Source organism: Schistocerca americana, chromosome 11 (assembly GCF_021461395.2).
Source record: "Schistocerca americana isolate TAMUIC-IGC-003095 chromosome 11, iqSchAmer2.1, whole genome shotgun sequence".
Lineage (NCBI taxonomy): Eukaryota > Metazoa > Arthropoda > Insecta > Orthoptera > Acrididae > Schistocerca > Schistocerca americana.
The window spans coordinates 98,744,432-98,772,051 of NC_060129.1; positions in this window are offsets into that span (position 1 = coordinate 98,744,432).

Sequence of the window (27,620 nt, forward strand, 5' to 3'; positions counted from 1 at the left end):
TCTTCCAGATGGTGTTTGCATACAAAAAAAGGGAACTGTGAGTCTTTCTGGATGCAAAACGATTTTGTTGTTTAGTTATTTATTCCCCAATCTAGTTTCAGCGACAAATGTCGCCGTCATTAATGGGTCATGGGGTCTTTATATCTAAAACATGCAGAGAATAGCATAGTTATAAAACACTGTAAAACATTATTATATGTGTACTGTTTGTTTTATAAATCCTGTTTTCCGTGAGTACTTTCATAATACCTTATTTATTATACAGTACGGCATGGTTTTAAGATTGTTGTTGGGGTTTGGGGCAAATTTTCTGTGTGCCTTTGTTGCCGTTTTTCGCGGCATAGGTTATGTCATCTGGAACTGCATGAGCGGCTATTACTAAACAAATACAAAAACATTAACTTATGTATGTCATCGTCATACAGTTGGGATTGCCGTAGTGTTGTGGATACAGTTTTGATGTGTACTCGGTTGTTACATAGTTCCTGGTGTACTTACCTTCATGGCAAGGCATTCAGCTAATTTTACACACAGAAAAACGTAAGTTTCGCACTTCTTTCATAATCCGAAACATTACGCCATCTTGCCATTAGCATGTGTCGCGAGAAATGTATCGCATGTTAGCGGTCGCGTGGTTCCAGACTGTAGCGCCTAGAACCGCTCGGCCACTCCGGCCGGCTGTGTTTGATTATATTTAGTTCCTGTGTGTACTCATCAGTTTAAGACGTGTTCTATTTATCCTGTCTATTTATCCTGTGGAGCATGGGTGCAAAGCTGACATGTATGGTGGTTGGATGAGATATGGGTAGCAGTGGTTGTGGATGTGGATTTTCTGAAGATGGAAAAATAATGTTGGTGCTTGTTTCTTGTAACTGTAAGATTCAAGAAATTTAGGTTCTTGTTTTTTTTTTCTCTTTCCTTTGTGAAGTGGGACTGAGGTAGTACTGTGTTGATGCTACTGTGTACCTCTTCAACTGTTTTGTGTTTCATCTATAAGACAAGTATGTCATCCTCGTATCGATACCAGTCAATTATTTTGTACTCATCTTGTTTTAGAAAGTTGTTGAATATTGTGTTATCTATACGATCCAAGAATATGCCTACTAATTTCCCAATCAGGGGATATCCCATGGCTAGCCCCTCTTTTTGCAAACAGAAGTTGTTGCTGAAAGTGAAGTAGTTTTGTTCAGTGATTAGACTAAGAATGGATGAGATTTCATTTATATGTCTTCCTGGGAATTTCTTGTACTTTAGCTGTTGTTCTATAGTGTTTATAGTTTCTTCTGTGAGTATGTGTGTGTACATGGATGTAATGTCAGAAGATACAAGTTTTGCTGTTGGGGGGATGTTGTTAATTTTCTCTATTATGTCTTCTGGCGTTTTGAAACTTCTGTTGTTTGTGTGTGTGTATGTTTTCTCTAGGAATGTGTACATGTGTCTCTCTGAAGTCCACCGCTGGCCTGACTAGAATGAGAAGTTTGTGGACCTTTGGGAGGCCTGTTAAGAGTGGAGCTTTAGGACTCCTTTGTATCATTCTTTTTGTCTGGTTCTGTGTGAGGATGCGTGTGATGCTTTCTATTAATGTCTCTGGGTTCCTTTGATATCTTTGTGTTGGGTAATCACTTAGGTTGGTCATTTTATTCTATCCCAGAAGTTTATCTGTTTATACCAACAACAACAGAAGAAAATTATTATATACAAATAGCAATAGTGGAAGGGAAAAACGTAATAAACGAAGAAACAACACTTTTCAACGACACAATCTTCACTGCTCTGAGAGAACTGACGCACGACACACGACAGAAAGCACACACTTGCAAAAGGACCACTCGCCCATCAGACAGAGACACATAAATGAGGAACGGAAGTCGTCAGAACTTGCGCTTAAATTTTCATAACCTTCTTGCAACGTGTGATACATTTCTCACGAGACACGCCAGCGGCAAGTTGGCGTAACGTTATGCATTATGAAAGAAGTGCGACGGTTATGTTTTTCTGTGTATAGAACTAGCTGCAAGCCGTCCAGCGAACATGAGTACACGAGAAACTATGTAACAACCTAGTACACACCAAAACTGTATCCACAACAGTACCGTAATCCCAACTGCATAACGCTGACATACGTAAGTTCACGTTTTCGTATTTGTTTACTAATAGTCGCTCACACAGTTGCAAATGACATGATTTATGTTGAGAAAAACGGCAACAGAAAAACACAGAAAATATGCCCGAAACACCAACAAGAATCTTAAAACCACGCTGTAATGTATAATAAATAAGGTATTATTAAAGTACCCACAGAACACAATATTTAAAAAACAAACAGTAAACATGTAATAACGATTTACACCGTATTATAACTGTGCTATTTTCTGCATGTTTTACATTGATGGCGATGTTTGTCTCTGAAACTAATATGGGCAATGAATAAATAAATAAATGAACAACAAAAATATTTTGCATCAAGGCAGACCGACAATGCCCACGTTGTTGTTCATATCTCGATACTACAGTTGGTGTGAGAAGTGTCCGCAGAAGGAGGAGGACTGGGTTTGAGTGCCGGCCTGACACACAGTTTCCATCTGTCAGCAAGATTCAGGTTTCAGATTAGTGAGAAATAACGTTATTTCTGTTATCATTACAATTGTCGCAGTTATTTGTCGCTGTCATTGTTAGTTCGAAGACCGGTTTGATGCCGCTCTCCATGCTACAGTATCCTGTGCGAGCCCCTCCACTACTGCGGCCTGCATTCATCTGAACCTGTTTACTGTACTCATCACTCGGTGTCCCTCTACAAGTTTTTCTCCCCACACTACTTCTCCATTACCAAACGGACGATTCGCTGACGTCCCAGGAGGTGTTCTGTCAACTGATCCCTTCTTTCAGTCAAATTGTGGCATATTTTTTGCTGTCTCTAATTCGATTCAGTATCTTCTCATCAATGAAACCATCTAAACACCTATTCTTCAGCAGTTTGCTCTAGCACTACATCTCAGTACCTCATATTCTCTTCTTGTGTCAGCTGCTTACCATCCATGTTTCACTTCCATACAAGACTACACTCGTGACAAGTACCTTAAGAAATGACAGCGTAAAGGTCTAATTTATGTTAAACAGCAAAACAATTACTCTTTTCCGGAGATGTTTTCCAAGCCCTATCCAGTCTGTATTTTATGTCCTGTCTACTTCGGCTGCAAACAATTATGTTGCTGCCTGAATAGGACAACTCATCTACTGCTTTAGAGTCTTCCTTCCTAATCTAACTACCCATTTGAATGTGACAGGTCAACGTTTCAGCAATCTTATTAGCTCGCTTAGTAAGGTATGGATATGTTGAGATGTATTTCACTACTTAATACACACATCAAAGAATACATTGCATCACCTCGGTTCCGAGAGTTCCGGAACCTGTACAGAAAATTGGAATAGATATCAATATAAACATCATTTCCGCTCTTTTTGTTGGTCAAGAAAACCACACGTTTCACTTTGTTCCACCATACAGCGAGACCTTCAGAGGTGATGGTCCAGATGCTGTACACACTGGTACCTCTAATACCCAGTAGCACGTCCTCTGGCATTGGCGCTTGCCTGCATTCGTCGTGGCACTGTTGGTCCAGATTGTCCCACTCCTCAACGGCGAATCGGCGTAGATCCCTCAGATTGGTTGGTGGGTCACGTACCGCGCTGCACGGTGTCGTGGTTGCAAAGATGGACTCCGCCACGGACGTCGGGAGTGAAGTTGCGCATTATGCAGCCGATTGCGCACAGTTTCAGTTGTAACAGGACGTCCTGTGGCTGCACGAAAAGCGTTATTCAACATAGTGGCGTTACTGTAAGGGTTTCTCCGAGCCATAATCCGTAGGTAGCGGTTATCCACTGAAGTAGTAGTAGCCCTTGGGCGGCCTGAGCGAGGCATGTGATTTGCAGTTCCTGTCTCTCTGTTTATCTCCTCCATGTCCGAACAACATCGCTTTGGTTCACTCCAAGAAGCCTGGACACTTCTCCTGTTCAGAGCCCTTCGTGGCACAAAGTAACAATGCGGACGCGACCGAACCGCGGTATTGACCGTATAGGCATGTTTGAACTACAGACAACACCAGCCGTGTACCTCCTTCCTGGTGGAACGACTGGAACTGTCGGATCCCTTCCGTCTAATAAGCGCTGTTCATGCACGGTTGTTTACGTCTTTGGGCGGATTTAGTGACATCTCTCAACAGTCGAAGGGACTGTAACTGTGATACAATATCCACAATCAACGTCTATCTTCGGCAGTTCTGGGAACTGGGGTGATGCAAAACTTTTTTCATGTGTGTATGACGGAGACATAACCATATTTGACAGAAAAAGACACTAAGTAAATGAATTATCGTTCGATGATTGACAGAGCATGAAAATAATGTCACAACGGAAACATTGTACCAATGTTGTGCAGATGTTACGAATTTAATCGCAACCCATCATAACTCAGCATAAGAATATGAATCCTAGTCCGTGATTATGTAAATAGTAGTTGCAGAACATCAGGAACGTTTTCCTTTATGATATTAAAGTGGCATTATATGCAAATGAGGAACTAAGATTGGAAATTTGCATATGTTCAGTGAACAGTACACATATGCCTCTAACAGCAATAACAACACTTGGGTGGCGATCGTAAAAGTATATGTCTTTTGTAGAAAGAAAGTAATCCACCGATTATGGTACACCATTTATGAGTGAAATTAAAAACGAACAAAGTGTGCTTGAAGTCGCCAACTGCAAAGTTATTTCCCACCTGATGCTTATCATGGACGAATTAAGTGTTGGCTAAAAGTGTACAAAACGCAGACCTTCTAGAAAGTATGAACTAATCTCTTCAGACGAAATGCTATGCCTCCACTTAATTGAACACAGAGGTCGCTTTGGAGGGCTGGATGCCGTGCTGCAGGGGAGGAACCAGGCGGTCACGTGACGCTCCAACGTTGACGTCAGTGGTGACGGTGAGGTGACAATCGCGGTGTGTACGTGCCAGTTGCTCGCGTGGGATCAGGGCGGTCACCTGCGTCGACGTGGAGATGTCGAGAATTGGCAGAAAGGAATTTTTGCGTTTCGATATGTCCATGACCACACCACTAGTAAAGTTACACGATCTGTTGGTCTATCAATGTGGACTGTCCAAGTATCTGCAACGAATGGTGAACCACTCGTAGTGATGTGAGGCAGTGGCGTAAAAAGATCCTAGCCGACAGGGCTGTTGACGAGTGTCACTCCAAGTGACTGGCGATCGGTTTGAAACGAGACGCAAATTGCCAATGCCTGGCAAAGCAGCTCCGTCTGAACCAACTGCCCAGCAATCGTTCGGAAGGCGGCTGCACAGACTCGACATTTGGAGTCAGCGGCCGTCGCTCACACAGACACACACAGCTGCGCGTCTTGAGTGGGCCAATCACACAGAGACGGACATTGGCTGAGCGGAGGTGCGTCACACGAGTCGCGCGATTTCGCCTCTTCTGAAATTATGGAGGTGGCGATGGGACCGACGGCCTATAGAGGATGGAGTTCAAGCCACTGGTGGTTCTATGCTGTCATAGAGGTGTTTCTGTCGCCGTGACTTGGATTCAGTCACTAAGGTTAATGTGAACCTGAACCAGCACGTTTATTTCAACATTCTCGGTGACGAAGTGTTGCCCTATTCTGTGGTCACTTGCGTTGTAGAAGATGACACACACAGTCGTGTTCCCAGGGCTGCGAGCATACACTCCCGGTTTCACGAACACTCAGGCGCCCTACAGCACCTCGAGGCGACCACTAGACAACCCGGTCTCAGAGCCGCAGACGTTGTACAGCACTGTTTGGAACAGCGGCTGAGACGTGGCAGCCGACATCCCCACACACTGGCAGCTCTGCGGGATCTGATGCGTCTGTGGGAGGCCTCGGGCAGATGCTGCATATCTGAAGAAACTTCCGGAACTCTCTTCCCCGCCGAGTTGACGAAGTCTTCGAGGCTAGAGGCGGTAATAACGTGATGCCATTTCATGATGCTTGGAGCAAAAGTTGGCTTGAATGTGACTGTCTTACTATAAGTTAATGATGTATGGAAAGAATGGGAATCATGCACCAGCTAGTTGTACTTCACAAGTTTATTCGAATCCTTACCTCGGTTTAAACAGATATAAACATTTCTTCCTTGGAAGAAGTAGTTACGTGTGTAAAGTTACTGTGTGAAAAGAGAAAACAGGTCATAAAGCTCAGTCAACACTAAAATGACCCATATAAATGCTAAGGTATAGCCACGTGGTTTAATGAACAGTAAAGCAAGGTAAAAGTGTGAATAAACATCTGACGTGCCACTGGTTGGCTGTTCGATTCCTATGGCTTCCATAATTTTACTGTTGCTGACTGCTGCCATGTTAGAGATTTTAATTACGTATATACAGCAAATATTGTGGAGTATTACTGTAATCCGGTGGTGCAGGGTGTTGACTCTATAATTGCTTGTTTCGAAAAGTAATTAATTTAGCCACTTGCAGTGTTTATTGTTCACTTTTGAACTAATTTACAACTAACAACGATATCGAGCTACAGCTGTTGTCATCTCAAACGACGATATACTTTTACTGATTTTTGATAATACGGTTGGGAAATAGGAATATAAATTCAATTTTAGTAAGGCAAGCAGTCTCGATGAAAAGCTTTTATTGTTAGTTACCGCTTTCAGTCTTTGACTGTCATCATCAGATGATTTACTGTCTGCTGTAGCGATATGCGGAGACAGCGAGCGGAGAGAGACGTTTGCCACGAGGCAAATTCCATTGACTGCTCGGTGGAAAGTGTCAACAGAAGATGCGGCGGCAGAAGGTATTAGCGCGTTTCCTCTTTGGGTCTCACAAATGTGCCCTTATTGACAGATAGTTAGTATCGCAAAATAGGAAAAGTAGGTGACAGTATTGAGAATAAATTTAAGGAGAGGAGAAAGAATTTGTTGTACAGTTAGTAGTAATGGCATCGAGTAGTCTACATACCTCGGTACACAGCGGGAGTCGATACAGTCGCCAGCGATCCGGCAGTCGAGCTCCTCGAGGAGTTCGAAGGATTCGCCCCACGTGAGGCGGCGGAGCTGCGCCAGGGCGCCGGCGCACCCCCCTCCCTCCTCCGCTCCACCTGCTGGCGGCGGCGGCAGTCCGAAGTCTCTGAGGCGGTCTGCCAGGCGCTGCGCAGCTGACCACGCGGGGGACGGCTGCTCCAGGCTGTCGCACTTTGCGAGCTCCGGTGACCAATCTGCAAAACGTTCGTCAGTCACCTCGAGGTCTGGACTCTGACTGACGAGCTTCCATGGGCTACTCATATGCACATCAGTACTAGCAGCTACTGAAACACTAAGAGAGCTGCAGCCAACGATAATGGACACGGCGTGAGGTGTGCTGCACACTTTTACAAGCAAAAGGTCAACAAGTCAGCTGACTGTCAGCACGGCGGCCACTGCTGCGGCTCCCCTTGACGAGGGAGCGGGAAGAGCTGCGCCGACAGTACAACACTGGACACTGTGCCGTCATTCCGTATGAGGCCAAGTTCTGACTGCAGCATCCGTGTGGACGGTCCGTGCATCGAGGCCCTGAGCAGAGCGGAGAATGCCACGTTGCACTCTCGCCCATCTCACGGGGAGTCACTCGGTATACAATACGTAATTGGTTACATTGATCGCAGCTGTTACATTTCTGAGTCCTTGAGACAGCTCGCTTGCGATATTTTCGACACCCTTTCAACAAAATAATTTAATGTCGCATGTCAGCCATGCTGTTCTGCCCCAGCTTGACAGAGTTAGCACCGCTACCACAGGAACGTGCGATGTACCTGGCTAGGCGCAAACAGTAATATTTAAGTGAAAATCACACTTATCGTTAACTGGTTTGATTGGCGAGATTGGAAATAAGACTTATGGACCCATGCTCATAGATCTTTGCAGAACGCCAGAGCAGATACAGTCTCACGATGGTGTCAGAGCTGGCAGTGCGGGGCTGGAGAGGAGACTCTGGGCTGGCCGAGAGGCAGCTGGGCTGCAGGCGGCAGGGCGCTCCGGACTGGAGCGGCAGCCGGTGGGAGCCTTTCCTGGTGACTTCAGATCTCCAGTCCAGGCTGGGCCGTGAATGACGACCCCAGGCATTCTGTACTCTCATCTCCTGGAGCGCCGCACACTTAGCCTGTCTCATCACAGTTTACCTGCCAAGTACTGCGTCACAGTCAAATAACTGCAGCCTGAAAATCTGGAATTCCCAATGATGTAATCGGCATACCACTCTCCTCTCGCTTTAATCTCTGGGATCCGCCTCTGAGCTGTATTTTCCTCTTAGCTGTAACACTGTTTACCCGGGGTATCTCGTTAGGTAAGCAGCAGAGGCGCTGCCGTTCATTTGTTCTGTACACTTCCGAGGCAGTAGTTCCACTTCTGTCCCTTTGTACTTGTGTGCGAACGTTCAGCGCTTACGGAGCAGGGAGAAAACAAATGTAATAGCTAAGTACTCATCAAATGTTGAGATCATTTTAGAAATAATCGAACTTAAATTGTCGACCGATATGCAACTGCGGTTGACATACGGTTCCTCGCCGAAAATAAAGCAGCAATGAAGGCACTGAGTGGCAGAGAGTGGCTTTGCACTAAAAAGCGCTGATCTCATCTGCCAGAAAGGTTACGGCAGAATCTCTGGACACACAAAAGATGTTCTGCCTGCTCATTCCCTCACGAGGGACTCAAGTCATTTTGAGCAAATGTGTGACAAAACCCGCAGTGAGTTAGACTGCAAAATGAAGCAAAAGGAAAGAAGAAAGCGTAATGTCTCCCTGAAGGAACAGACGGTTAGGCCGCGGAGCTACACTCGTCAGATCCGCTTCGCTTAGGGAGTCCAGCTGAGGATACCTCGGCGGTGAGCTGACCTCTCCGGTAAACATTCGTACCTGCCCTGATGACGTCTCTCGCCGTTGGTGTGGCTACCGGGCTGTAAACATACAAAGAGTCGCTTCTGATGTGACTGTGGGCTGCTGCTACTGTTAACCGAAAAATCGGGATGCCATTGCGGTACGGCTATTGTAATTAACCACTGCGAACGTTCGAGTAATACACACCTGATATCAATGAACGTAATTTACTCGTACAGAGGGAAGCCCACGCTGCTGGCACAACACGGAGACCTCCGCCTCGTCGTGTCTGAGGGCCGACTGACTCACTTGGCGCTCTCCGTAACCTGCGATGTATTCTGGCGAGAGCCTGTCCCCGTCAACTGTGCAGCGATACTTGAAGCTTCCCGTACTGGAATAATGCCTCAGTTACGGCCAATGACTGAGGGACTTTCCCTGACAATCACTGTAACGAAAGGAAACTACTCCTATTGTGATTAAGCGAAAGTGTGTTTACGGCCGACTGGCGCGCCTCCTCCACGTACTCCCCGACCAGTGTGTCTGGCTGCAGGCAGGCCGGCCTCCCACGCAGCGGGCCACGGCCCCCACCCCCGCACTGGACGACTCGTGCCGCGGGCCGCTCGCGGTCTCCGGCCGTGGGAACACACTCCAGCCACAGCCTGGAACCCCTAAAGTCTGGAAACTCTACAAGCCCCAGAAAAGAGCTGGTTGTGCAAATTACAAATGTGTGCAACTAAACAATCGCCCTTCGATTCTGCCTCGTATGAGGTCGTTTTTTCTGCATTTTCAGTTTTTATCGTATGATAAATTTTAAGTTGTTCAGATAGCATGCGTATGTCTGAATGCATTACGCGGGGACTACTAAGGTTCATTTTGTCCTCTGAACCTCCGCGAGTAAGTTTATGGGCGTTCCTTGAGCAGAGAGGGCCACTGGGAAAGCTCGCCAGCAATACACCAGCGGAAAATAATTGCAGCACAAAAAATATAATTACTGTAGAGTAATGAAATTGCGAGAGTACATCTCCCTAGGTGACACAGCTTAAAGCTTAGAAGAGAACTGTGAAGTACAAAAGCCGCTACCTCAGCTCGAAGTAAAGCAAAGGTGAAAAAGCTGAAGTAAGGCATCCTGCAGCTCTTTTAATGTAAATGTTTGTAAAAGTAACAGTTGGATTTCCTGGTCAACTCCTACGAATAACCCATTTTATTTTCCATGTATGCTGTAAGCTACGGGTAAAGACACAAGCCGGACATGCACTTGCATGTCAGATGTGACAGCATTCGGCGCCCCACATATTGCCCACGTTGCTAACGCAACACTGGCTGATGATGCCAACAGGTGGCGGGACTGGAGCTGTCAAACGATGTCGACAGCACGAGGCTACGGAGCGTGGCTGAACTGCTTAGTCGACGAGTAACTCACGACAGTGCTACAGTGCTAATGGTGTTGTTACAAAGCAGAGCAATGGCAACGATAAACAAAGCAAGCATTGCGTTATATCTTCAGAAACAGTAGCCAAAGTGGAGAGTTGATCAGAAAGGAACTCAAGAAATTTCTCTGATTGTGAAAGAAGTGGCGGATGAGTCAGTGGAATGCGTGGTGTCGTGCGAACAGTGTACAAGAGGAGTGCAGTGATGGCGATACGTGCACGGCACTGGAAAGTTGTACTGAAACAGGTGTGCTGTGGTTCATCGTCGTTGTCGGACAGAGGGCCGCAGCTCCCGTTTCCAGTCAAACGTAGTGAAGGACAGTCGCTGTCCAAGGAGCAGATACTAAACGTAATCACGTACTTGGAAAATCGCAGACAGCATAGCAAAAGAACAATTACGAACATATTTTGAACAAGTCTGCAGAAGTATGACCGTTAGTGTGTAAGGAAAACTACAGACATTCAACGGAGGACATGGCTCACTTGCGCGTTTCAAGGATGCTCGACATACATTACAGAGATTTCAAAAGAAGCAGTGGATGATTGCATGACGTCAAACAGTGCTACAGAAGTGTGAGACGTGAGACAATGAAATTTCGATGAAAGCGTCAACTTGACGATGTACAGCAAACTACAGGATCGACCGAAATATTTGTAGATGAGATAAGCAAATTTACCCCGTCGTTGAGTAAGGAATTTGTTTTCAACTGCAGCCAATCGGCATTTGAAGAGGAAACGTACATGAAAGGGCCCCTCTAAATTAGAGGTACCAGGAGAGATCAATCAAGATCATCTATTATCAATTCGCATTCGTATACAGTTATGCTGACTGATTAACCAGATGGTAAAATGGCTGGAACGCTGTTTATTGCTCTGCGTCCTTTAATTCTTTCTCGTGTGTGTAATTTTGGCAGGGGCCGTAGGGAATATTTACGTCACAGAAGACAAGAGTGGGAGAACAGACGTAAGAGAACTACAGCTATTGTATGATCACTGCTTTTGGCCAATAGCTCGTCAGAAAATAAGTGTTTTTTCTTCATTACTATGCTGCGCATAGAAATCATACTCCCAAAGAACAAGCTACCGCTCCTGGAAAGTGTGTGACATAGCAGTTCGTACCACCTGGAACCACCAGATTAATAGTACCTCCAGATATCTGTCTTTTCAGTGTGTATGAAACATATTATAACACTACCTGCACAACGATAAGCTCCACGACAGGCTGTTTCGCATTCGGTTGCATGCCATCACTTTCCTTCAGTTCTCGTCACCCTGTTACACCAATGTCATTTGTATACGTATTCCTTAAGAGTGGATACCTAGCTGAGCGTCCTCATAATAAACGTAGTCCTTCACTGTCAGGCAGAAAACGTATAATTTTTAATAACAGCATATGTAAACCAAGCCGCCTGTGAGTGTTGGATAAGTGGACTGTGCATAACGTCTTATCAATACGTACGGCACGAAAGAGCACTTACTGGAATGGAGAGAGTAGTGCCACCGTAGCACAAATTCACCGGCACTGAGCTCGGAGCGTTTGTCCATGTGCCTGCAGACGCACTCCAGCACCGAGTAGGTCCCGTTTGCTGCAAGCAGAGCTGCCACTGTGGCAATTACGCCCGCCGGCTGCATTGTCCGCTGTCGACACTGGGGAGCAAACAGAAGCAGTGCGCGTCGCAGGGAGCGCGCGCTCAATATGACGGCGGGCGCAGCGGAAGTCTGCCGCAGGACGGCCAAACCACGGGAAGCGTGGCGTGACGCCTCTCATCCGGATGACCGCCGTATTCCTGTTTCCTGGTGAGAGTTCGCGAAAGTCGTCGAGTAAAACAAACGTGGTATCTGCCCTTCCCCAAGGAAGTGTTGTAGTAATTGTGCTGTTCCTAATCTATAAAAACGATTTAGGAGGCAATCTGAGCAGCCATTGTTTGCAGATGATGCTGTCTTCTACCATCTAGTAAAGTCATGAGAAGATCAAAGCAATAGCAAAATGATTTAGAGAGTGTACCGTTGCGGTGCATAAAGTGGCACTTGATTCTAAATAATGAAAAGTGTTACGTCATCCACAGGAGAACTAGAAGGAACCCGTTAAATTTCTTTTACTCGATGAGTCACACAAATCGAAAGGGTGCCGTTTAAGCTAAATGCCAAGGTATTACAATTAGGGCCAACTTAAATAGGAACGATCAAATAGAAAATCTTGTAGGGAAGACTGTGTTTTGTTTGCAGAACACCTAGACAAAGCGACAAGCGCACTAAAGAGACTTTCACTTAGTGATGCTACAAGAACCCTCCGCCACACACCGCCGGGTGTCACGCGGAGTACTGGTGTAGATGCAGATGTACATCTACAACTCCACATGAGTCGCAATATGGTGCATGGTGGAAGTTGCCTTGCACCATCACTAGTCATTTTCTTTCCTGTTACGCTCGTAAATACAGAGAGGGAAAAGCGACTCTCTTTATGCCTCCATCATCATCAGTTTTTTGCTATATTAGCAGGTCCTTTGCCTCTCCATTTTCTGCGATCCATTACCTCCTTCTTACGGCTGCTGTATGTTGTACCGTCCATTACGTCATCCAGTATCTGAAATCTCCTCCTTCTTCGCTTCCTTTTCCCTTCTACATGACCTTCTACACATGTCCGTCATTCTTTATTAATATATGCCCAATCCAATTTCATTTTCTTCTCTTTATTACATCTAGCAACTGTCTTTTCTCTCCCACTCATCTCAATACCTTTTCATTTATTACTCTGTCCATCCAACTTATTCTTTCCATACTCCGCCATGTCCACATCTCAGAAGCCTCCAGCCTTTCTCGGTCTTTATTCCTCAAATCCTATGTTTCAGGCCATACAGAAGAACACTCCATACAAAACATTTTATCTTTTCCTCAGTTCTCTGTCCACACTGCTGCAGAAAACTCTCCTTTTCTTATAAAATGCCTCTTTTACCACTGCTATCCTTGTTTTCATTTCTGTGGTGCACTTCCAGTCGGTGTCTATCCTTCTTCCAAGATACTTAAAATTTAGCACCTGTTCTAATACTTCTCCATCCAGCGTAATTTTTATTTCTTTATTTTCTCCTAGTGCCAATACTTTTGTTTTCTTTGTGTTAATTTTCATTCCATAATGGCGTCAATGCTGTCCATTAAATCCTGTAATTGTTTTTCTCCTGTGGCTAGAAGGACCATGTCATCAGCAAACCTCAAACACCCTACTCTTCTTCAATTTCTACTCCTTTGTCATCTAATGTGCATTGGGCAATCATATTTTCCAAGTAGAGATTGGAAACGTTAGGTGATAGACAGCATCCTTGTCTTACTCCTCTTCCTAGTCCGATCCAGTTTGTACTTTCTCCTCTCACTTTAACTGAGGCTTTTTGATTAAAATATAATGAGTCTTTTCTCTCATTACAGTCGCCAGCTTGCCCCAAGCCACATTATCAAATGCCTTTTCTAGATCGGTGAAGCACATTTAGAGGTCTCTTCCTTTTTCAATAAACCTTTCTCCCAAGAGTCGTAGGAGCCCCACTGCATCTCTGGTGTCCGTATTCCGTCTAAAGCCAAACTGCTCCTCGCCAAGATTCTCCTCCATTAATTTTTAAAGTCGGTTATTAATTATTCTTAACATCATTTTGGCTGCATGTGAAATGAGGCTGATTGTCCCGTGCTCACTGCATTTCTTGATTCCTTGTTTTTTTTCGGTAATGGAATCATTAGTTTTGTCAGAAAGTCTTCAGGCTATTCACCACTGTCACATATTTTATTCATAACCTCAATATTTCCCTTATTTCATCTTGTTTCAAGCATTTTAATATTTCTCCCGGCATCTGTACCTACTGCTTTACCGTTTTTCATTGCAGTCATGCCAGACGTGACTTCTTCCATTATGATGGTTGGGCCTTCCTTTCTGGTCATCATTTACACTGTTGAGTAATTCAAGTTCCACAGTTTCTGGTTTGCGATCTGTGTCATATAGCTCTTTTAGATATTCTTCCCATCGCTGGAGGACATCGTCACGATCTTTGTACACTACCTCTTCGTCTTTACTCAAAATTTCCATACTAGCACTTCCTGCTCTGTTTTAATCCCATGTCATAGTCTTTACTCTGTTGTACAGTAAGTCGTATCTTCCCTTCCTGTCCAGTTCTTCGATTGCATTACATTCCTCTTAACCATTTTTTCCTAGCCCGCTCTGTTTCTCTTTGCAGTTCATTATTTAACCTTCGGTACATCTTTCTTGCACCTTCAGTGTTCTTGTTTTTAAATTTTCTTCTCTCCTCCACATTCGAAATCATTTCTTGTGTGACCTATCGTTTCTTTTCCCTTTTCCCTTTTACATATCCTATATTTTGCTGTCCTGCTTTGATGATTTCTTCTTTCAGCATATTCCAGTACTCGTTGACATTATCAAGTGGTTCTTTGTCTCTTAATGTGTTTAGAAACTCAAGTGATAGCATTTCTGTAATTTGTTCTTTGTTGGATCTTATCTTCTCTAGATCCCACTTCTTCGCCATGACTCCACAGACACCCAAATTTCTCTGTTAGTGCTCCTTAAGCGAAATGGACGTTGACGCCAGTGAAATCGTTCTGCAGTCAGCTTCTAATGTCGGTTCTCTAAATTTCCTCTATAATTTTCCTAGAAATAATATCGTGTTCGCTACAGGGGTTCCTATTTTCGTTCACAAACCACCTCCATAACACTAGCATGTTGTTCGATCCTGGAGGTAACAACTCTGGCTGCACAGTTAAATTGCTTCGACGTCTTGCCTTAATAAGACCTTGTGCGGATCCAAAACACTCAAAGAGTGCTCAAGAACGGATTGTACTAGTGTCCTATATTCTGTCTTCTACAAATGAACCGTTCTTTCCTAAAATTCTCCAACCCGAAGTCGAGCATTTACCTTCTCCGCTGCACCCTTACATGCTCATTTCATTTCACATTGCTTTGCAACGTCACAACTAGATATTTCATGGACGTGAATGTCAAGCAGCGCGCTGCTAATTCTGTATTCGAATATTTCTACATTTGGATCTAACTATAATTCATCTTACCAACCAGAAATTTTGCATAAGTCATCTTGTACCATCCTACAGTCACTCAACACTTAGACGTCCCTGTACACTACAGCATCATCAGCTCATCCTGTCTGTGAGATTACGTTCTGCCGCACTCCTGGCGATACCTTTGTCTCTCATGAACACTCGCTGTCGTGTGCAAAGTAAGGGGTTCTGCTATTATGAAATTTGCGTTCCACTCCCATATCTAGAAACCTTTTCTGCGTTCATCCGTTAAGAGACTGCACGAGCGAAATCGCTGTCTCAGGATCTGTCAGTACTTTTCTTCCGGTGTCATATTACAGAGAACACATATCCGTATGTCGCCTTCCCATCCACTCACCGTTCCCTCCCCACTCCAATCCCCCTACATTCCCCTCCCAGACACTGTTGTCGCCCAATAAAGATCATTTCAGGTCTGTATAAAGTAGTGAAAAGAACGTCACAAAGTGCAGTCAGCAGGGATGGGCCGAAAAACCAAACGTACTCGACAATACGTATGTATTTTTACACCAGGCCAATGAACTCCAGCTGGAATGCAGCAACAAGCCACAGAGTATCTTCCAGATTTATCAGACCTGCAGTCTTTCAACTATTTCACACAGAGATCAGAAGTTCCTCAAGTCGGCAAGTCTCAGTTAAGTTGCAGAAGTGTACTGCTTTTCACCAACACATATACTGTGACTGTTAGTCTATCTAAAAGCGTCAGTGTAGGTCTAGAAATAGAAAACTTTCGACGTGTTTTTGGCATCACAGGACTATCTGTGCAGCATGAGGGAGTATACAAAGAAGTAGATGACAACAAAGTGTGGTGCATTACAATCACCAACTGACCTTAAAATGAATGGGAGGAGGGTTTCAACATTGCATATCTACAGGGAAGCTATGACTGAATCAACTTCAGGGGATATGCGCATTTAAATAAAACATTCGAGTGTGGGGAATTTGGATGATTTATACTGCATTTTAGCGACTGCTACAGACAGACTGAGGTACTGGTAGTTGAATGTAAGAGGAGCAGTGTATAAATGCATTTATTCTCGCTGTACCAGGAGAGCCTATTACTATCGAGTTCAGTGAAGTAGAATTCAGGGGTGGTATGTCTACTAATACATATGTTGAGGCACTTGCTGGACAGAATACTGTACAAGCTGAATTTTTTAGACTCATATGAAGCAATGTGTGGGAAAACATTGCTCTACACAATGAGTATAAAACGTACATATGTAAATAGAGAAAATACAGAATAAATTGTTCTTCCTGCCTCACTGCGTACCAATCCTCACCATTCAAGTTCATATAAATGTACCATGAGCCAGTGTTTACTCGGAAGTCTCCAGCACTGTGCGCGAGACGGCTCTGTGGCGCTCGTGTCGGCCGGGCAGTGCTTTGGCGAGCTGCCGCCGCGGGCCCCACGTGGCCACTGGCTGGGAGGGGAGCCACCAGCCCGCCTCCAGAGGAGACCTGCAGAGGCGGGGCCGCAGCCAGCAGCCAGCCCCACACCCAGCCAGCCAGCCACGGCCTCCACAGCAGTGCTGGCGCCGCAGCTGGAGGGCAGCCAGAGGGATGGCGCGCCACAGCGTGTGGCCGGCAGCAGTCAGCACTTTGATGTTAATGCTGAATTATATACAGTTACTCTAACTCAGGGGTAATGTTTTGCGAAGCTGCTGTGACTGTACATAATTTTTTTAGTTCCTATTGTTTTACCTTGAAGTTTACTTTGTGCTTTGAAGAAAAGACATGTGTAATGCAGCACACTGTAAATAACTAGCCACATCTTACAATATTGATTTAAGGAAATACTCCTTTTTCATCATTTACATCTGGCTAGTCATATGTAGTCATTAGGTTCTTTTCAATGATATAACAATGATATAACTAAACAATAAGAAATGGTTTTTTAGTTACGAATCTTTTTTGTAAAAAAAATGATCGATGTGTATTTTTTAATATATTCATTTTCTATACCATTTAAACCAGCCAGTGTGGCCTAGCGGTTCTGCCGCTTCAGTCTGAAACCGCGCGACCGCTATGGTCGCAGTTTCGAATCCAGCCTCTTGCATGGATGTGTGTGATGTCCTTAGGTTAGTTAGGTTTAGGTAGTTCTAAGTTCTAGGGGACTGACGTCCTCAGATGTTAAGTCCCATAGTGCTCAGAGCGATTTGAACCATTTATACCATTTAATCACATATATAATTTCACATTTAATTCCATATACATTTTTAAATTAATAAACTATCTGCTTTTTCCGTTTAATTATGTGCCATATTTGCATTTAATTCCATGTACAAATTAAAAACTAATAATAAGCACTCTGTTTTCCCAGTCAACCACTTTTTCTTTTCTAATTGGTTTTTGCCTTTACATAATGTGCGTAGGTGAAAAAAGATCCACACATATACACGTGCACACATGTAGGCACTGAAGAGTAAAAGAAATTGGTTCATGTGGCACAGACTTGACTAATGTCTGAATTAGTGCTGGACGGAGCTGACACCATCAATCCTGCAGGACTGTCCGTAAATCCGTAAGAGAACCAGAGGGTGGACATCTCTTCTGAACAGCACGTTACAAGGCGTCCAAGATATGCTCAATAATGCTCACGTCTGGGGAGTTTGGTGGCTAGCGGAAGTTTTTAAATTCAAAAGAAAGTTCGTAGAGTCACTCTGTAATAATTCTGGACATGTGGGTTGCCGCATTGCCCCGCTGGAATTGCCCAAATCAGTCGGACATCACAATGGACATGATTGGATGCAGATGATGAAACAGGATGCTTATGTACGTGTCACCTATCAGAATTGTATATAGACATATCAGGAGTCCCATGTCACTGCAACTGAAGACGCTCCACACCATTCCTGAGCCTCCAGCCCCTCGAACGGTCGGTCCCCTGCTGATATGTATTCATGAGGTTGTCTCCATACCCTTAAATAGTCTTGTTTGAGGCACAGGTCAATGTCCTAATGGATTATCAGAGGTAAATTATATAACTTTTGGCGCCAAAGGTAGCTCCATGTTTATGTCTCGTTTATAATCGATCTCTAGAAATTGGCCATGGAAAATCGCGGAGGTAGCTGTAATCAAGGAAGTCCGATAAATCTACTTGCTTCCTGGATGTTCTGTAAAAAGCCTTTGAAAAGCTGGGTGGCGCCAGAAGTCGTCTCACCGGCTTCTGAGCGGTACAAACTACTGGCAGCTTGCTTTCCGTGCAGGGAAGGCCACTAAGAATGCCGCAAATGCAGTACAACAACATGTCTGTGCAGCGGCGTGAAAACACGTAGTTGGCGGCCGAGTGGGTGCCTCAGAGGCTGACGGCAGCTGACGGTGGCGGCCGGCGCTGTCCTCTCAGGCAGTGGGGGCTGAGCGCTCACTGCCGAGGTAGCCGCCACGGCTGCGGCATCGTGCTAAGCGTCCTGGAAAACCGGCACGAGTGACTCCAGCAAAGGCTGCACTTTCTTTCTTTTCCGAGCCTGCATTTGCACAGCCTGGGTCCGCCGTCTGATAATTTTCTGCGGACCTCAGTGCTCTACTCAGTGCACTCGGCCCCCGCCTCACCGCGGTGTCTGGCTGCGCAGCTGAGGTCACGGGCAGCGCTGCCCGTGCACTGCCGCGTGGAGGTCTTTTGTCATTTTTTGTGTAACATACAGCTGTAATCACTTCTCGAAATTATAATACAAGAAATTTACAAATCGAAAATTATAAAATTTTTAACTTTTGAGAAGAGAAAAAAAGCGAAGTAGGAATGATTGGTAGTTGTGGCCTCAACAACGCTGCTGAGGAACGCGGTCTCAGATCGTGTCCTCGAGCCCGACTTCCCTGGGCGGCGCCTCCCATTATTAGTTTACCACATGAGATATTTCACGCCTCGAATGTCACGAAGCCAGTCATCTCTCGCATAACTGTTCTAATGTCTAAATGTAGTCCAAGGAAGGACAGAAAAGACGATAGAAAGAAGCGCAGAATGTGGCAAGGTATCCAGAATTACTTACTGTGCAAGGTCAGCTTGATGGTATTACTTACAGTAATTACCATCCACCAATTTACCCATTGCTCACAAGCCACACTGGAGAACGTGGTTCATGTTCTCCAGTTGGACTGATCACACAGCAATACACAAACTTTGCCACAGCCAACAACTCCCACTTGTTCTACAGGGTGTAAATAAACCAAAGAGTGTGGCTGACGCTAAGGTTCAAAGATGTTGCATTTGGACGGAGTTTATTTTTGGTCAACAGTAGCATTCTAGAAAACTGCGCACTGATGACGCTGAAAATAAAGAGCGTGTCAAAAAGGACATTGTAGCTTTGGAAATACATAAATATATTGAGATAACTTACAGAGTCGATTGACGTGTTATTTTGTAGTAAAGAACCTCAAATTTCTTATAAAAGTGTCATTTCGTTTCGATGCGAATACCAGTTATGATGTGGGACACATCCTTCTGGTAGTCAACTTCCCCTTCCCACATTCCTTGCGGAAAATCGGGTGAAAGTTGAGCAACAGCAGCGTAGATTAAATTTTTCAGGTCGGCCGAATTCGTTGCTACGGGAGGAACATACGCACGGGCTTTAATAAAACCACCGAACAGTTATTGCAGAGTTCGTTTCATGGAACCAGAACACACAGCGGGCACGCTCCACACCAGTGAAAGCAGCCATCTTAACTGTGCACAACGCTGGCGTTCCTGGTGGTGGAATGGGGCACTGATGGACTGAAGTACATGGAGGTTGTTTGCTGCATAATCATACACCTACCGATTCTATAAGTTATCTCAATACATTTCTACATCATTCTAAAGTGGCAAATTCCTTTTTGACTCGCCCTGCACATCTCTATTTGGATTACGTTCATTATAATTTAAGTCACATCTATTGGATTACCTGGCACAGAGACAGTCTTGTAGAAGACTCTCTATAGCTTTAAATGGTGAAGTGTTCTGATTCGAAAACTTTATTTACCGAAATCGCAATTGATCGTACAGTGATGACTAGTTTCGGCAAATTTGAACTGCCATTTCCTAAATATTCTTCCTTAATACATATTAATTATAAACTAGGCGTCTGAGCTTGTAACCCCACACCCTGTATGAGCTGCAAGCCATTGTCGCCACATCAGTAGTAGAGCTGGAACAAGCCTGCAAGGCTTCCTAGGACATTTCTGTGTGAAGTTATCTATTTTAACTACACGTTACTCGTGATTTAATGTCTATGGCGAGCGTGGACTAGAGGTGGAAGGTGGACGCTGATGATCTCATAGTATAGGATTATTGTCTGCAAATGTTGCGACTCATGGTTGCTAATACACTGCCAGAAAAAAAAATTGGTGCTTTTGGAGGTTAATAGGTCACTCAAGATTTATTGTTGTAACACTGCATATGGAGTACATGAAGTGGTAACACATACAGACGAATAGAACACACGGTTGGACGAACCAGGCATCGACCCAACCTGAGACATCCATATTAGCAAGTGGCGTAGCCACCACGGGCGGCAACACAGGCGCTGACTCTGTCATCGAGTCGATAGTATGGGTGGCGAATAAAGCCCTGGGATACGTGATGTCACGTCGTTGTGTAAGAGTCCGCGCTTGACACGTCGCACCTGTCACTTGTCGTCCCATCATACGCCACACCTGCTGAACTGGAGAGGAGTCCAGAGACCGTGCCAGCCAGGGAAGTTGGAAGTTGCCACACGTCTTACAGGGCACATTGAGCTCGATGAGCAGTATGTGGGCGAGCATTATCCTCGTGGAGCAACACACCATCTTCCTGTTACAAGAAAAGCAAAAGAGCAGGTTTAACAACATTCTGCATGTCCTCTCCAGGAACAGCACAGTAAGACCAGTGTGTACACTCTTTGAGGTAGCACTCACCAGCTCTTCTTCGTACGCACAAACGACCGTCACTTGAATGCAGGCGGTATCTGCTGCCGTCGCTGAAGACCAGGGCGCGCCATTCCTTCTTCCAGGTGAAGGAAGCCCTGGCGGCACCAGTCGAGCTCTCCACGTCGATGCTGTGGTGTGTGTGTGTGAGTGTGTGTGTGTTTTTGTGTGTGTGTGTGTGTGGGAGGGGGGGAGGGGAGAGGAGCTAGAAGTGTGGGTGCCCACAGTCTCACTGCTAATAGGTCGTTCGCGCGACTGTTTGTGTTGATGCGTCTGATCTCACGAGCTCTGTTACCTGTGCTGCGGTAGCTGTACGCCCTGTCGCCGCTGCCCCTCGAATAAAGGCCGGTTCCCACCAGAGCGCGGCAGCGTGTCGTGCGGCAACGGCAGTGGCAAGCGTTTTCCGCTTTGACGCGGCGGCTCGCGGAATTGGCGTTCCCACCTGGAAGCGGCAGACGCTAGCGGTAGCCAATGACGGACGGACAGCCACTGAGGTACGGGGCGGGACCCACTGAAATGCCCAGTGCGTTTGATTAACTATATCTTACACCTACACGAAGGAATGACGAAGTCGGGTGAAGACATACTAATTTTTCATTTTCTATACAATGTACTCTTTCACACATTTCATTATTCATGTTTTCTCATTTCACCATAAACAGATTTCGTGACTACCCTTCATGATTGTTCACTATCTCTTAACACATTGAAACAGTGTAGACAAAAGAGATTATTCAGATAGTTAAGCGAGACAAAAATTTAAAATGTGATACGGTAGCAGGTACAGGAAAACAGTAGGAACACAAAGGCTTGGGGGAAGGGATGAAAGTATAAGCCACCTGATAGAATTTCGCACAGAGCATAATGTAATCATCGCCAGCGCCTTGCTTAAGAATCATGAAAGAATAATACATATTTGGAACAAAGTTTTCGAAACCAGATCTTAAATTATAAGACATTTCCCGGTGCAGACGCAAACCTACAATAGTTTACTGGTTATGAGCTGTAGTTTACAACTAAAGAGACAGTAAACAGTAGGAAATTAAGGAAATGGAACTTGAATAAGTCAAGACCCACAGTTTTTCGATAATCTTAAAGTTACCGCAATGCAACGACTGACTGAAACAGAGGAAGGAATCCGCTAGAATACGAATGGATATCTTTGAGAGAAGAGGTGGTGAATGCAGCAGAGTATGTGAATGGGAAGAGGGTACAGTAGAAATCGTTAGATAAAACATGATATATTAAATTTGACAAGAGGGAAAATATAAAAATGCAGCAAATAAAGTAGGCCGTGGGAAATAGAAATGCCTAAACATGACGTTGACAGAAAGTCCAAAATTGCAACTTGGAAAACATAGGGGAATGAAAATGAGAAGGAACAAAGAAAACTTTGCTCAAAGGAGAAGCAACTGTCAAGAACTCATTTGGCAAGCCAAAACTAAGCAAGTAAGAGAAGACTAGAAAGCGGAAGGAATACTGATCCTACCACTTAGCTAAGTAGACAGACTGAAGAACTGCGAAACTTTGTTTACAGCATTTGCATGTTTAGAGAAAGGTTTTGACAATCTTAATTAAAACATTCTTTGAAGCTCTGGAGATGTCATCGATAAAACACAGGGACACAAGATTATCTACAACTTGTACAGAGACCAAACTGCACTTCTAAGACTTCAATGACTTGAAAGGGAAGCAGTAATTGAGAAGGCAGAAGTAGAGAAGACTGTGAATAGCAAGAAAAGTGTTCTGAAAAAGAAAATTTGTTCACATCGAATATAAATTCTAATGACTGCGTACTATTTTACAAAGGTATTTGTGTGGAGTGCGGTATTTGTGTCCAGTGCAGCCTTGTATGTAAGTGAAACGTGGGTGATGAACAGCTCTGTGAAGAAGACAATGGATGCTTCAAAACGTGGTGATCAATAACAATGCTGAAGATTAGATATGAGGATCGTGTAACTAAAGAAGAGATATGGAATTCAATAGAGGAGGAAGAGGAAATTACGGCACAACTTTGACTACAAGAGTGGTAAGTTGACAGGACATGTTATGAGGTGTCAAAGAGTGAGGACAAAGGATTCAGCATGTGACCAGGTGATGGGAAACGCAGATGTCCGCCAAAAACTCGATTCACTGTAAGTAATCACTTATTCACGTAAAAAAAGATGTGAACTGTTTTATAATCTGCAAGTATCACATATCAAAACAAGATTGAATCGTTCTAGATTCCATCGAAGATGCCTTAAAGTAAAAGGCGAAACACGTCTTGAACCGATAAAGTACACTGGATAAAGAAAAAAAAACGTTTGTTACTCACCAAAGGAAATAATCAATAGCTTTAGATACTTAGCAAATTGCATCTTATGACATACCAGCAAATTAGTCTCGGTTTAACTTCTCATTCCACATGCTACTAAATGCCGTTTAAAACAATTCATCTATCCCTTCTGAGAAACTGTAGTTACTTTCATATCTCAGTAGATAAACAGATTTTGGATATTTATCATGTGACGAAATACATGACTTTTTACAAGTTATTGTTTGCAAAAAAACACGTTTCGATTTCTTGAAACGTTTACGAAATTTGCGGTTGATAAAACCACATGGTTTACGACGAGCTGGAGCAACCCGCGCGCGGTCACCGCACAGCCCGTCCGCCGACATATCATTCAATATCTCGAGAACGGTGATAGCTATCGTTCTGTTCTCAGCTTTAAAAACAATTTCGATATGTTGACTGCATTTCATACGCAATAAGGTATTACCTAAAATGAACTGTACGCAAAGTCCACGCAATGCGTATTTACCTCTGCACACTCATTAAAATTTCGTGTAAAGTGTTATGTAAATGCGATACAGCAAGTAACCACGACGAATAACGAAACGAAATTCGGTCCTTTATCAAGAGAAGATATCAGGCTGTAACATGCCTAAGAATCAAATTTTTCTACCGAATAGTTTCCTTGGAATCGGATGATAAGTATTTCATGGCTTCCGCCGCGTCCGCGCCAGCAGTCCGGCGAAAGTTCGTGTGGCCCGGGGTTCCGTACCTGACGTCACGCTCAGCGTGTTCTGTGACTGGCGGCGCGCACCTGGAACACGGCACGCGTCAGCGGAAGCGGTTCGACACGGTCAGACCGTGACGCAGAGCACGCCGCGATGTGCCGCTGACGCCGTTTCCATGGCAACCACGCCGCTGACGCGCTGTTTTGACGCGCGGCAGTCCTAGTGGGAACCGGCCTTAAGGCCTTAAGGCCGGTTTCCACTAGAGCGCGACAGCGCGGCGTGCAGCAACGGCAGTGGCAAGTGTTTTCCGCGTTGACGCGCCGGCTCGCGGAATTGGCGTTCCCATCTGGAAGCGGCAGACGTTAGCGGTAGCCAATGATGGACAGCCACTGAGGTACGGGGCAGGACCCACTGAAACGCGCAGTGCGTTTGATTAACTGTATCTTACACCTACATGAAGGAAAGACGAAGTTGAGTGAAGACATACCAATTTTCCATTTTCTGTACAATGTACTCTTTCACGTATTTCATTATTCATGTTTTCTCATTTCACCATAAACTGATTTCATGACTACCGTTCACGATTGTTCACTATCTCCTAACACATTGAAACAATGTACGACAAAAGAGATTATTCAGATAGTTAAGCGAGACAAAAATTTAAAATGTGATACGGTAGCAGGTACACGAAAACAGTAAGAACACAAAGGCTAGGTGGAAGGGATGAAAGTGGAAGCCACCTGATAGAATTTCCCACAGAGCATAATGTAATCATCGCCAGCACCTTGCTTAAGAATCACGACAGAATAATATATATTTGGAACAGTTTTCGAAACCAGATTTTAAATTGTAAGGCATTTCGTGGTGCAGACACAAACCTGACTGAAGACTGTCAATAGCAACCAAAGCATTCTGAAAAAGAAAATTTGTTCACGCTGAATATAAATTCTAATGGTTGGATACTATTTTACAAAGGTATTTGTGTGGAGTGCAGCCTTGTATGTAAGTGAAACGTGGACGATGAACAGTTCTGTCAAGAAGACAATGGACGCTTTCAAAACGTGGTGATTCATAAGAATGCTGAACATCAGATACGAGGATCATGTGACTAAAGAAGAGGTACGGAATTAAAGAGAGGAGGAAGAGCAAATTACGGCACAACTTTGACAATAATAGGGGTTAGTTGACAGGACGTATTATGGAGCGTCAAAGAGTGAGGACTAAGGGGTTGGGTGATACTATTCTGATAATAATCATGTGTTGAAATACTATTCTACTATTTTATCTATTAATGTAAGCAGTGAATTTACTCTTCCATGCACTTCTCCACAAAACATTTAAACCAAAACTGAAATCTGATGAACATCAAATCTTTCAACCACTGTCTGACAACTACTGGATTCACTTTCAACTTTCTATAACTATCACTGGCTAGCCACACACACACACAGATATAAGGAGAACAAAAATAAACAAACATTAGTTTTCAGCATATAATTCTACAGTTTGGCAACATGTATATAAACAAACCAGACAGGAAGGGACATGAGGTGAACACACTGTAGTTACGACTTCAAATCAGAGTTTTCGGTAAAACGTCTACTGCTAGTGACAGACGAAAAAAGAGCGAACATGAAAATGTGCTTATGTTCCATAATCTAAGTTTTAGTTCAACCTCCAGCATGTGACCAGGTGAGGGGAAACGTATATGTCCGCCAAAAACTCGATTTACTGTAAGTAATCAGTCATTCACGTAAAAAAAGATGTGAACTGTTTTATAATCTGCAAGTATCACATATCATAACAAAACAATCATTCTAGATTCCACCGAAGATGCCTTATAGTAAAAGGCGAAACGTGTCTTGAATCAGTAAAGTACACTGGATAAAGAAAAAAAAAAGAAATAATCAATAGCTCTACATATTTAGTGAATTACATCTTATGACGTACCAGCAAATTAGTTTTGGTTTAACTTCTCATTCGACATGCTATTAAATGCCGGTTAAAAAAATTCATCTATCCCTTCTGAAAAACTGTAGTTACTTTCATATCTCAGTAGATAAACAGATTTAGGATATTTGTCATGCGGCGAAATACATGACTTTTTACAAGTTATCGTTTCCAAAAAAACACGTTTCGATTTCTTGAAACGTTTACGAAATTTGCGGTTGATACAACCACATGGTATACGACGAGCTGGACGAAGTACCGGTCACGTCGCGAGCGACCCGCGCGCGGTCACGGCACAGCCGGTCCGCCGACATATCGTTCAATATCTCGAGAACGGTGATAGCTATCGATCTGCTATCAGCTTTAAAAACCATTTCGGTATGTTGACTAAATTTCATACGCAATAAGGTATTACCTAAAATGAACTGTACGCAAAGTCCACGCAATGTGTATTTACCTCTGCACACTCATTAAAATTTCGTGTAAAGGTTTACGTAAATGCGATACAGCAAGTAACGACCACGAATAACGAAAAGAAATTCGGTTCTTTATCGAGAGAAGATATCAGGCTGTAACAAGCCCAAGAAACAAATTTTTCTACCGAATAGTTTCCTTGGAATCGGATGATTAGTATTTCATAGCTGCCGCCGCGTCCGCGCCAGCGGTTCGGCGAAAGTTCGCGTGGCCCGGGGTTCTGTACCTGACGTCACGCTCAGCGCGTTCTGTGATTGGCGGCGCGCACCTGGAGCGCGGCACGCGGCAGCGGAAGCGGTTCGACATGGTCGAACCGCGACGCAGAGCCCGCGGCGCCGTGCCGCTGACGCCGTTTCCATGGCAACCACGCCGCTGACGCGCAGTTTTGACGTGCGGCAGCCCTAGTGGGAACCGGCCTTTAAGACGATTCTGGCGGGCGTCAGGGCTGCGTGGACGTGCAGGAGCTCGTCTGTGAGTGCGAGAGTGATCACGTGACCACTGAGAGCATCACAGAGTGGCGCAGCACGTGCAGCTTATGCGGCAGTTCTGTTAAAGGACGACAATTTGACCCCTTCCAGATGTACGAATATATGAAATAGTTATGAATATGATCAGGGATAAAGTGAGTTTTGTGAGGCATAAATTATCTAGCTGACTAGTTAGATTCATGGCTGACTCTAGAGGAAACATTTGGACTCCGTAACGAAAATATCTGACCCTGATTTGTCGTATGAACATTGTAATGAAAATATTGGTTTTGATTACTGGGACAGCATTAGTTTGACTTTTCCGTCTTTCATAGTTACTGAATTCGGTGTTCAGTAAGTTTCATGAAGTGAACAGCGTCGATAGAGTCCTGCAAAGTTTAAAAGTACGCGGCGGAACGGCATTTAAGTCTGACTGATACTACGTTCCAGAAGGAAAGAAACGATA